This window comes from Rattus norvegicus, chromosome 5 (genome assembly GCF_036323735.1).
Source record: "Rattus norvegicus strain BN/NHsdMcwi chromosome 5, GRCr8, whole genome shotgun sequence".
Taxonomy (NCBI): domain Eukaryota; kingdom Metazoa; phylum Chordata; class Mammalia; order Rodentia; family Muridae; genus Rattus; species Rattus norvegicus.
Genome location: NC_086023.1, coordinates 30,283,293 through 30,292,475, shown reverse-complemented (window position 1 = coordinate 30,292,475; position 9,183 = coordinate 30,283,293). Strand labels below are relative to the sequence as shown.

The following is a 9,183-nucleotide window of genomic DNA, read 5'->3' as shown; positions in this document are numbered from 1 at the left end:
AGGTCATTTTGTCTCTCGGCACTCCCAGTTTACTTCTGCAAACAGGTCTAACCTAGTACATCTCTCTGAAAAATCCTGACTATTCATAGGCCAGAACGGTAGATGCCCCAACTCACTTACTGGAGCCACTGAGAAGAAATGGTGACATTGCCACTGGTGAGTGAGGAACACAGACCCTTACTCAAGGCCACCTTTGTGAAGGACAAGGACAAATGGAGTTCATTTGGTTTGGTATAAAATTTTCAGCATGAGACAAAGAATAAATAAAAATTAAACTGAAAGGGAAAAAAACCATGATATAGTATTCTCAAAACTATGATATTAGAAACTATGTTTCTAATGTATTTTAAATGAGTATTCTAATAGAAGTGTAGGATCCCATTCTTCCGTTACCTGATTGATAGGGTCACAATCATCCTTGGTCATTACCTTCCTATTTTCTGTTTGCTTATTACAATGTTACACATGTGATTTATGCATGAGCAAGAGTGTGCATGTACTCATGCATTCGTGTGCGTGTGTAAATGTAGGCATGTGTGTGCTAACGCCCATGTGTAGAGCCCTTGAATACTGGCTCTCCCCTTCCACCTAGTTTTGAGATGAGGTGTCTTCATTGGTGTTTTTTTTTTCCTGTGCAGACCAGGCTAGCTCACCTAAGAGCTTCTAGGAATCCTCCTATCTCTGACCCCATTTCCTCATAAGAGCCTTGCAGTAGCAAAAGTTTGTGCTGCTGCCCAAAGTTATGTTGGGTAACTTGAACATGGGACCTGAAAATTCAGACTCAGGGCCTCACATTTGTTCAGCAAGCATTTTTACCACTTCTGTGCCCCCCGCCCCCACTCCTTGGCCACCGCCTTTCAAAGTGCTAACTTTTCAAATACTTGAGAAAGGCACACACGGGTTGAAAAGCCATCGGGGGACTTACGTAACCTTTGAAACGGTTTATAAATATCTCGGGGAAGGAAAGAAAGGAATCAATCCAGGTGCATTAGCAACAAGCTCTCTGGCATACTGTCCTGGGAAGCCCTCTTATCTGGGAACCAGGCCTTGTTGATCTTGAGAACACGTGTGGGACGAAGTGTCTCTATTTGTCTATAAAGAGCAACATTTCCTTCTGTCTTTGCCATCTCTTTAGCAGTTTTCTCACGATGTTCATGCACTCTGCTTTAGTGCTTATTCAATAACAAAGCTGTTTCCTTTCTCCTTGACTCCTGAGAAGAGTGATTCTGGTGTAGGAGGGTTTCTTTCTAATTCTATTTCACCAACACAAGGCATCCACTGCAAGTGAGAAGCGCTCCCACCACTGACACCCACATGCTCTCCGTGTAGGAGAATCTCCAGCCAAGCTAATTTATCTCTAGAAGATTCTTCAGCAAGTAGATGTAACTGTGACACCCTCACCTCCCCCACCCCACCCCAAAATGATAGCTCAGAGTCCTGACCCTAAAATATAAAGGTTTTTGGAAATTAGTTCTCTACAAAGGTGATCAAGTTAAATAAAGTCTGTGGGATGAAGTCTTCCTCAATATGACTGATGTCTTTATGAAAGAGGAATTGTGGACCCAGAGACAGACGCTCACAGAAGAAAGATGAGGTAAAGAGGGAGGAAGCAAAGGCAGCCTTTTTCAAGACAAGGAGAAAGCTTGGAACAGATCCTTTCTCCATGGCCTTGAGGAGACAATCTGATAAACAACACCTGGATCCAGTCTCCTTGGGACCGGAGCACATGCAACATCTGCCATGTGAGCCACTCGCTGTGCGGTACTGTGTTAGGAAGTCTCTCACCAATTAATATATTAACATAGAATCAAAGCAAGGAATATCACTGCATGAACTGAATATAAAACGGTGCTAGCGTGCCCTCGTGCTCCATGAACAGGTGCTAGCGTGCCCTCGTGCTCCATGAACAGGTGCTAGGAGGAACACCTCCATCTCTACCACATTGCCTCCATTCCTGTTCCCAGAGTGCTAGAGGCCATGGTACACCTGAGCCTTGCGCTCCTTCTCAACTCCACATACATAGCCTGCTCTGTGAATGCTGAGATCAAGGTAGGAGAGGCCTTTCTGGTTATTGTTAAAAGAATTCTGTTTGTATTATGTGCAGGTTTTTACGGTGGCCAGGAGAGAGTATCAGATGCCCTGGAGTTGGAGTTACAGGAGGTTGAGAGGCACCTGCCGTGGGTGCTGGGAACTGAACTCTGGTCCCCTATGAGAGTATGGACGCCTAACTGCTGAGCCATCTTTCTAGGCCCAGGACCTTGTATTTTAAATCTGTCCTCCGCACAACTGCTACTGGGCTTTATCTATCATGTCAAATGACTTGGCCTCTGCTTACTGCCCCATATCCTTGTAGCAAGGATAGATTGAAATATTAAAACTTCTGAATATTTTTCTCTTAATCCTCACAAAATCATGGGGAAGGAGATAGTGCTGTCTATAACTTACAGATGAGAAATTCATGGGTTTGGGGAGTGTTATAGCTTGCAGCCATCCTGAGGTTGTAGTTCTAGTAACTTACTGTTTGGGACTAAGATTCCAATGCCATTAACAACAACACGTGAGTGATAACACACCTCTAGACATTTCATCTCAGCTAGAGACGAGCATCAGTTGTTGCAGTAAATATTAAAAATATCCCCAAACCCTTGCTAACCAGCATCATCGAGCCATATGGTATTAGCGGGGTATACTCATCTCAGCAGCAGCTGGTTCTAGGGCACCAGGCCATGCTACCTCTAGCTACTCTCTGGTCCCAGTGGTGGCCCTCCTGGCTCTCTGCCACCAAACTCTGCTCACATCCCAGCATCTGCCCCCCTAATGGTTATAGTATCAACTCCCAGCAGCCTGCTAAAATCAAGACTCAATAAGCTTCTAATTTAGCAGTCAGATTTATCTCAGTAATTTATCTCGATAAATTTACACTCCACAAAACGTCCACACAATAAACCTCAGAGCCAGTTGATAATGATATAAACCACCCACCTAGATAAGATAAATTGACCTCTGAAAATCCAGCCCTTAAGAAATATTCATAACTGGGGTTGGGGATTTAGCTCAGTGGTAGAGCGCTTGCCTAGGAAGCGCAAGGCCCTGGGTTCAGTCCCCAGCTCCGAAAAAAAGAACTAAAAAAAAAAAAAAAGAAATATTCATAACTACCTGTGGCCATTTAATGCTACACGGATTTGGGTCGTCCTTCTCTGCCTCCGTCTTGGTTCTTTCCCCTCTCCTCCTCCCCCTCTCTCCTTCCTTCAAAACTCTGTGCCCGCCTGATCTTTTCACTGCCCAACCACAGTCCTCGTCTTAACTCGTTCCAGCCCTCACTTGCACATAGACAACGATCTACAGTCAGCTTCAAGTTTTGAGTGAGAAAATGAACCTTTATGGGAGATGTGCTCAGTTTCATCAGACATATGCAGTGCTCCAAGTTGACTTCAATTGTTCTTCAATCGTTATTTATTGACTATGTCCTTCATTCCATGGGAGCAAATAATCCACATGCTACCTCATGTGAATGTCACCGTGCTTTGGTGAACCAGCTACACAATGGTACCCAGCTACAATGAACAATAGCAATAGCCAACTTCGTGTGGCACCATCACTTCTTAGACAGTCACCTTCTTGAGCATCCATTTGTTGCCAGGGGTTCTTAATAAATCCAATCTTGTGTTCACCAAGCTGAGGCTCAAGCCCTGGTCTAAGAGTCTGAATGAAGACCGGGGGTCCAGATATTACTGGTCCTGTAAATTGTAGCCAGGGCTCCTTTACTTGCCTCTGGCCTTGCACAGAAAACTTTGTCTCTTCTTCAGCCTCTGTCTCGTGCTCCATGCCTTGCTTCACTCCTTGGAACATTCCAGACTTGACCTTGAAAGCAGCTGTTACTGTGGGTAAAAACAGATAGACATGGTCAACGGATTGCTTTCATTGTTCTTTCACTCCGTCACCGACAAAGAGCTAGTAAGTCGTTTCGAAGTGGAATGCCCAGGGAGGTACATGCTGGAGAAGGCCAATAGAGTAGAAGTTTGAATTGAGAACATGCGGGCAATTCTCAAGGGCTGCCTTCCTCCTTGCATGAGATCTCTCGGAGGAATCTGTGCGTTCCCCCCGGCGCACACACTCATTTGCTTTAATTTGGTATATCTCTCCAGCAATCACCTAATGCCTCTTTACTCGTTCTAAATTTATAAAGACATAATCTGTGGTTGCACCACTCTCCCCTCCCACTTGCTCTGTGCCTTCACCATCCATCCGTTCATTTGCATTTGTTCAATCTTTTGTTTTCTGTACTGCAGGCCTTGTGCTCAATGGGGTGACAAGAGACAATGCCATGGCCCCAGAGCACGTAGTCTTGGGGAATAAAACACAGCACAGAAAAGAGCGTTGCAAGAGGAGAGCAGTTACTTGGCTGCAAATCTTGACTTCCTTACCAATTTTGCCATTCAGGCAAATGACTTTACCTCTCTCTCCCCTGAGCCAGTTTTCTTACCAGTGCAATGGGGTTCTTCATAATATCTACCCTCTACGTTTCTTACAAGGATAATACTCGGTAATGTGTACGTGCATTGTTTAACGATGGAGTGTATTTCCTGTTACAACTACATAAAGCTCAGAAGGATGCTTAGAACCCATGGGCACTGTTTTCAACTGGGGTCAGGGAAAGAAACATTGTCTGGAGCATTTTCTTGCAAAAGAAGAAGGCCTGAGATGAAACTTGAGGTTTACTTAGGAGCTAGCTAGGAGAGAAGGAAGAGAAGAAGGTGACACTCAAGGCACTTCAGGCAGAGGCCCCTGAAAACAGAAAAATAGAGGAGCCCATAGCATCTTCAAAAGAAATTCATATCAGTGAGATGACGATTCATCGGCAGCCTCCTCCTTATGTACTGTACCTCTGAGGCAGCAGACGCCTCAGAAGGACTTCACAAAGCAGTGGAAGATACAGACTGGCTTTTTTGGAAGGTCTCCCAGGAAGCAGATAGATGACAAGGTGGAGGAGAAACCAGAAAGTGGGAATGGGAGGTGTTGACTCCGATGGCTCATTTTTTAGTCTCTGTCTGTCTGCCTGTCTGTCTGTCTGTCTGTCTGTCTGTCTGTCTGTCTGTGTATATGCATGTGTACATAATGAGGGTCTTGCATGCCATACCTTATGCTTGGAAGTTAGGAAACAAATCCATAGGGTTTGCTCTCTCCTCCCACCTTAACCTGAATTCTGGAGATCAAGCTCAGGTCACCAGGTAGGCATGGCAAGCAGCCTTCCCCACTGAGCTATCTCGCTGGTCCTGTGACACTTAATTTAGTGTGTCAATTTGACTGGGCCAGTCATTGAGTCGTTCAGATAATTGGACAACTCTGCACGAATGTGTCCAAGCAGGGTTAACATGTGACTCCATAGAGGTGAAGCAAGCTGTTCTCCCCAGTACGGGTGACTGTCCTCCATCAGCTAGTTGGACCTGAATAGAGCAAAAGAACTGAATAGGAAGAATTCTTTCTTTGTGCTTGATTGTCTCCAAATTGCATGCAACTCTTCTGCCTGTTGGCTCTGACTGAGTTCCGAACTTATATTATCCATTCTCTTGGCACTCTGGCCTTTGGCTACACCATGGAGTCTCCTGGGTCTGGACCAGCAGTTCCAACATCAGGGTACATGAGCCCATGACCATTCTGTCTCCTTGTACTTCTGGATAACCCTCTACACTGGAGTAAGCCATGCCTCCTCCTGTCTAGCTAAGTTGCCTTTTCGACAAGTGTCTAGGCAGACGGGGAACTCCCTTGAGACCCTTCCTGTCCCTGCTTTGTGTGAAATTTGTGTTCAGCATCTGGTTTGCATTTCTTCGTCTTTTTCTTAGCCCGATTTATCACTCTCACCATGCTAGACTCACCCTACCTTTCAGACATTTGTACTTCTTGTTTCATACCAACCCTCTCCATTCTCTGTTGGGCCCTTCCCCTTTCCCTCCCTGGCTGGATACATGCTAGCAAGCACTTGAAATCCATCTTAAGTGTCACTTCATTAGCGCGTCCATCCGCAAAGTTATCCAGCCCCAGTTCCACTCCTGTTGCAGTAGATAATAAAAGGGTGCCACGCTGGAAGGACTGCCCGGGTCAGAGGGAGCCTGGGAGAGAAATCGTGGAGCGGTACGTGCAGGAACCGGTCCTGACACGTGCACCTTTTTTTATTTTTACTGCAACACACTCCGTTCTGTATAAAGTGTGTTCTCCAGGGGCTTGAGGATTTAGCTCAGCGGTAGAGCACTTGCCTAGCAACCGCAAGGCCCTGGGTTCGGTCCCCAGCTCAAAAAAAAAAAAAAAAAAAAAAAAAAAAAAAAAAAAAAAACTTAAAAAAAAAAAAGTGTGTTCTCCGTTGTGGCAGGATTGGATCATTTCACGGCACCTACTTCCATCACGAGATAGAAGGCGTCACAAAGATGTAGACTATTACAGTTTCAGCTTTGGATCCCAGGGACCTAGCAAACGGGAATTCAGGCCTTGAGGACTGAAATAGGAGCGGTCCAATGTGGTAGAGAGATGAAAAGGACAAAGGAAGCGGGGCGGAAGCTGCACACTGCATACCCCGGGCGATCTTCTTTCTAGATGTTGTCCTACTTAGCGATCTACTGATATGATAAAACCTGACGACCAAAAGCAATTTGGGGGAGGAAAGGGTCTGTTTAGATCACAGTCCATCCCCGAGAAGTCAGGGCAGGAACTCAAGGCGGGAACCAAGAAGTGGGAAGTAAGCGAAACACAAGCCATGAAGGCACCGGGCTTGCTGGCTTGTCCCCCACAGCATGCTCAGCCTGCTTTTTCTATAACTGAGACCCACCTATCCTGGGATGGTGTCACCCTTACTGGTCTACTTCCCATCAATCATTAGCCAATGTCTCACAGACTTAAAAGTCAGTCTAATGGACAAGTTTTCTCAACTGAGGTTCCCTCTTCCTGGATGACCCCGGGTTGTGGTCAAGTCAACAAAACTAAGCAGAGATGTCTCGTTAAATAAACCTGCTGTCTTTCCCAGCAACCATATACACCGTGGCCTTGCTTTCATAAAATTTCTTTTTGTAAAAATTCCTATCAGTTTCATCAGCTTCTAACTGGGCTTTGTTGCGTGACTTTTCCTCAAGAGAGGTCTTCCGTGTCCGTTCATTCCAGATATGGTGCCAATGAGTGACCAAAGAAAAGGATTTTACCAAACTCTATGCTGACCCAATCAGTTTATTGGGGTTGTTTGCATTGAAAAGCTCGCCCCAGCATGAGGCAAAGTGCATCCCTCAGAGCCCCCTGCCCCACATGCTGCGACTACACTGAAGAAAGAATTTTACTCACCAGCCTCCACCCGGTCCTCCCCCACCCCAGCAATATCATCTTGGGAAGGAGCCTTGAGGAATCTTGTAACTTTCCCAGCTTTCTGAGTCCTCTGAGCCACTCCCGATTCCCTCCAGGAAGGGAGGTTTTAATCTGGAGAAAATAGTTACACTGAGAGGCGTGAAGAGCCTTGGGTGATTTCATACCGGGGAAAGTTCCAGAACGTGCATATTCTGCCTGGTACTTTGGGGGCCATTGATTCTCATAATATTAATAGTCATTGATGCCATGGTTTAATGTGAAATCAACATTTTAAACCGGATAGAAGTTCAAGAGAATATTCTCTGCTCTTTTTTTTTCCCCCAGTGATGACTAAACACACTTTCAGGGTTTTGAAAGTCAGGCTTTGTAACTCCTAGCGTGTGAAAACACTTCATGGAGTAGCTAGTCGGGCTCTGTAATGAAGCTGGGCAAAATATAATGTGGAGATTAAAAGAGAAAGTGCGGGGGTTGGGGATTTAGCTCAGTGCAAGGCCCTGGGTTCGGTCTCCAGCTCCGGGGGAAAAAAAAGAAAAAAGAAAAAAGAAAAAAGAAAAAAAAAAAGAAAGTGGGTTATTTTTGGCAGTTGACAGTCTAGGCCTGGTGAGTTTCTTATCCTGACTCCTATTATGCAAGAGGAGAAAACACCTAAATAGAGGATCTGTAGAACGGCACTCCAGAGAGGATAACAAAAGTTGGTTTCATTATGTTAAAAGCAATGCTAAGACCAGAAAAGAAAGTGCTTGACACCATTAGACTGCAGGCAGTTGGCCTGGATGTTTTACTGCTGAGCAACTAGGGAAATGAGTTATTTCCACTGTGGCCCAAAGCTGCAGATTTCTCCTGTGACTCATCCAGTTAAGAAAACTTGGTATGAGGAAGGGCTGTGAAGCCTCTTGGCCTCTGTTAACCCTTTAACGTAAAGCCAGGCTGGACTTCAGCAGCTTTGTGGGTCAGTTTTATTGGGACACTCTGAAGTTTGAGGTAAAGTGATATATATTTGCAGATTTGTACACATGGTTAGCCACAACACCTTCAGACCAATTCTTATTCTCCATTCTGCAGGCTAATGTAAACACTACCACCTTAACTTAAGGGATCAGTGAACACAGATTTTTTTTTCCTCCTCTGTCTGGATTATGCAGGGGTCGAGCGGTCTAGCACAATGACCCACACATACTCATTGCTCCCACAGTAGCAGCTAAGGAAGGTGTGCTATTATTAATGATATGCGTTGGGTAGATAGTTGGCCAGAAGTCAGAAGAATTGGTGTACAAAGCTGCTCAAAGAGTCTACGTAGAACGGCTAGCTAGCCATTCCAAACCTGTTTACCTATTACTTAACCTATTTTCATGTCTTTCTGACTCTAATTGTAGCCCTTTGGAGCCTGTGAATGTAGTGATCAATACGGAGGGAGCTTGTAGCTCTACGCCCCAAGCTTCTTCGCCCCCCGCCCCCCACACACACATTGTCTTCAGCCAGAGCAGGTCTTACATTTGGGCCTTCTATGAAGCAAGGAGAGCTTTGAAATGGCCACCTCCCTGTGGGTGCATAAGGCTCTGCAAAGCCACAAAGCCAAAGATGTTTGCTGCAATGTTTTCCAAATCCAGGAACTGAGTGCCTAAAAGGTTTTTAGTAAAAGCTGGTTCGCAGCTCAAACTCAGACTTGTCAGGGTCAGTGACAAGAGATACTCTTTCATTTTCAGCGAGAAAACTGGTGACTTTATCCCATAAACCTGGCAGAATTTAATCTTTCCAACTTGAAAACTTTTACTTGAAAAAAAATAACATAAAATTCCCCACGCTAGCTTTAGGTAAGGGCAGATAGATGGTCAGGACAGTGTA

The 9,183-nt window shown here is 45.2% G+C and overlaps 1 long non-coding RNA gene across 1 annotated transcript; it reads right to left on the bottom strand.

The window, feature by feature from the left end:
• Window positions 1-2,875: 2,875 nt before the first annotated feature.
• LOC134478935 (uncharacterized) lies at window positions 2,876-7,430 on the bottom strand. Its single transcript, XR_010051708.1, has 2 exons — window positions 7,321-7,430; window positions 2,876-3,878 (listed from the first exon to the last, which is right to left on the bottom strand). It is a non-coding gene; the product is annotated as an uncharacterized LOC134478935 (long non-coding RNA).
• Window positions 7,431-9,183: the final 1,753 nt, after the last annotated feature.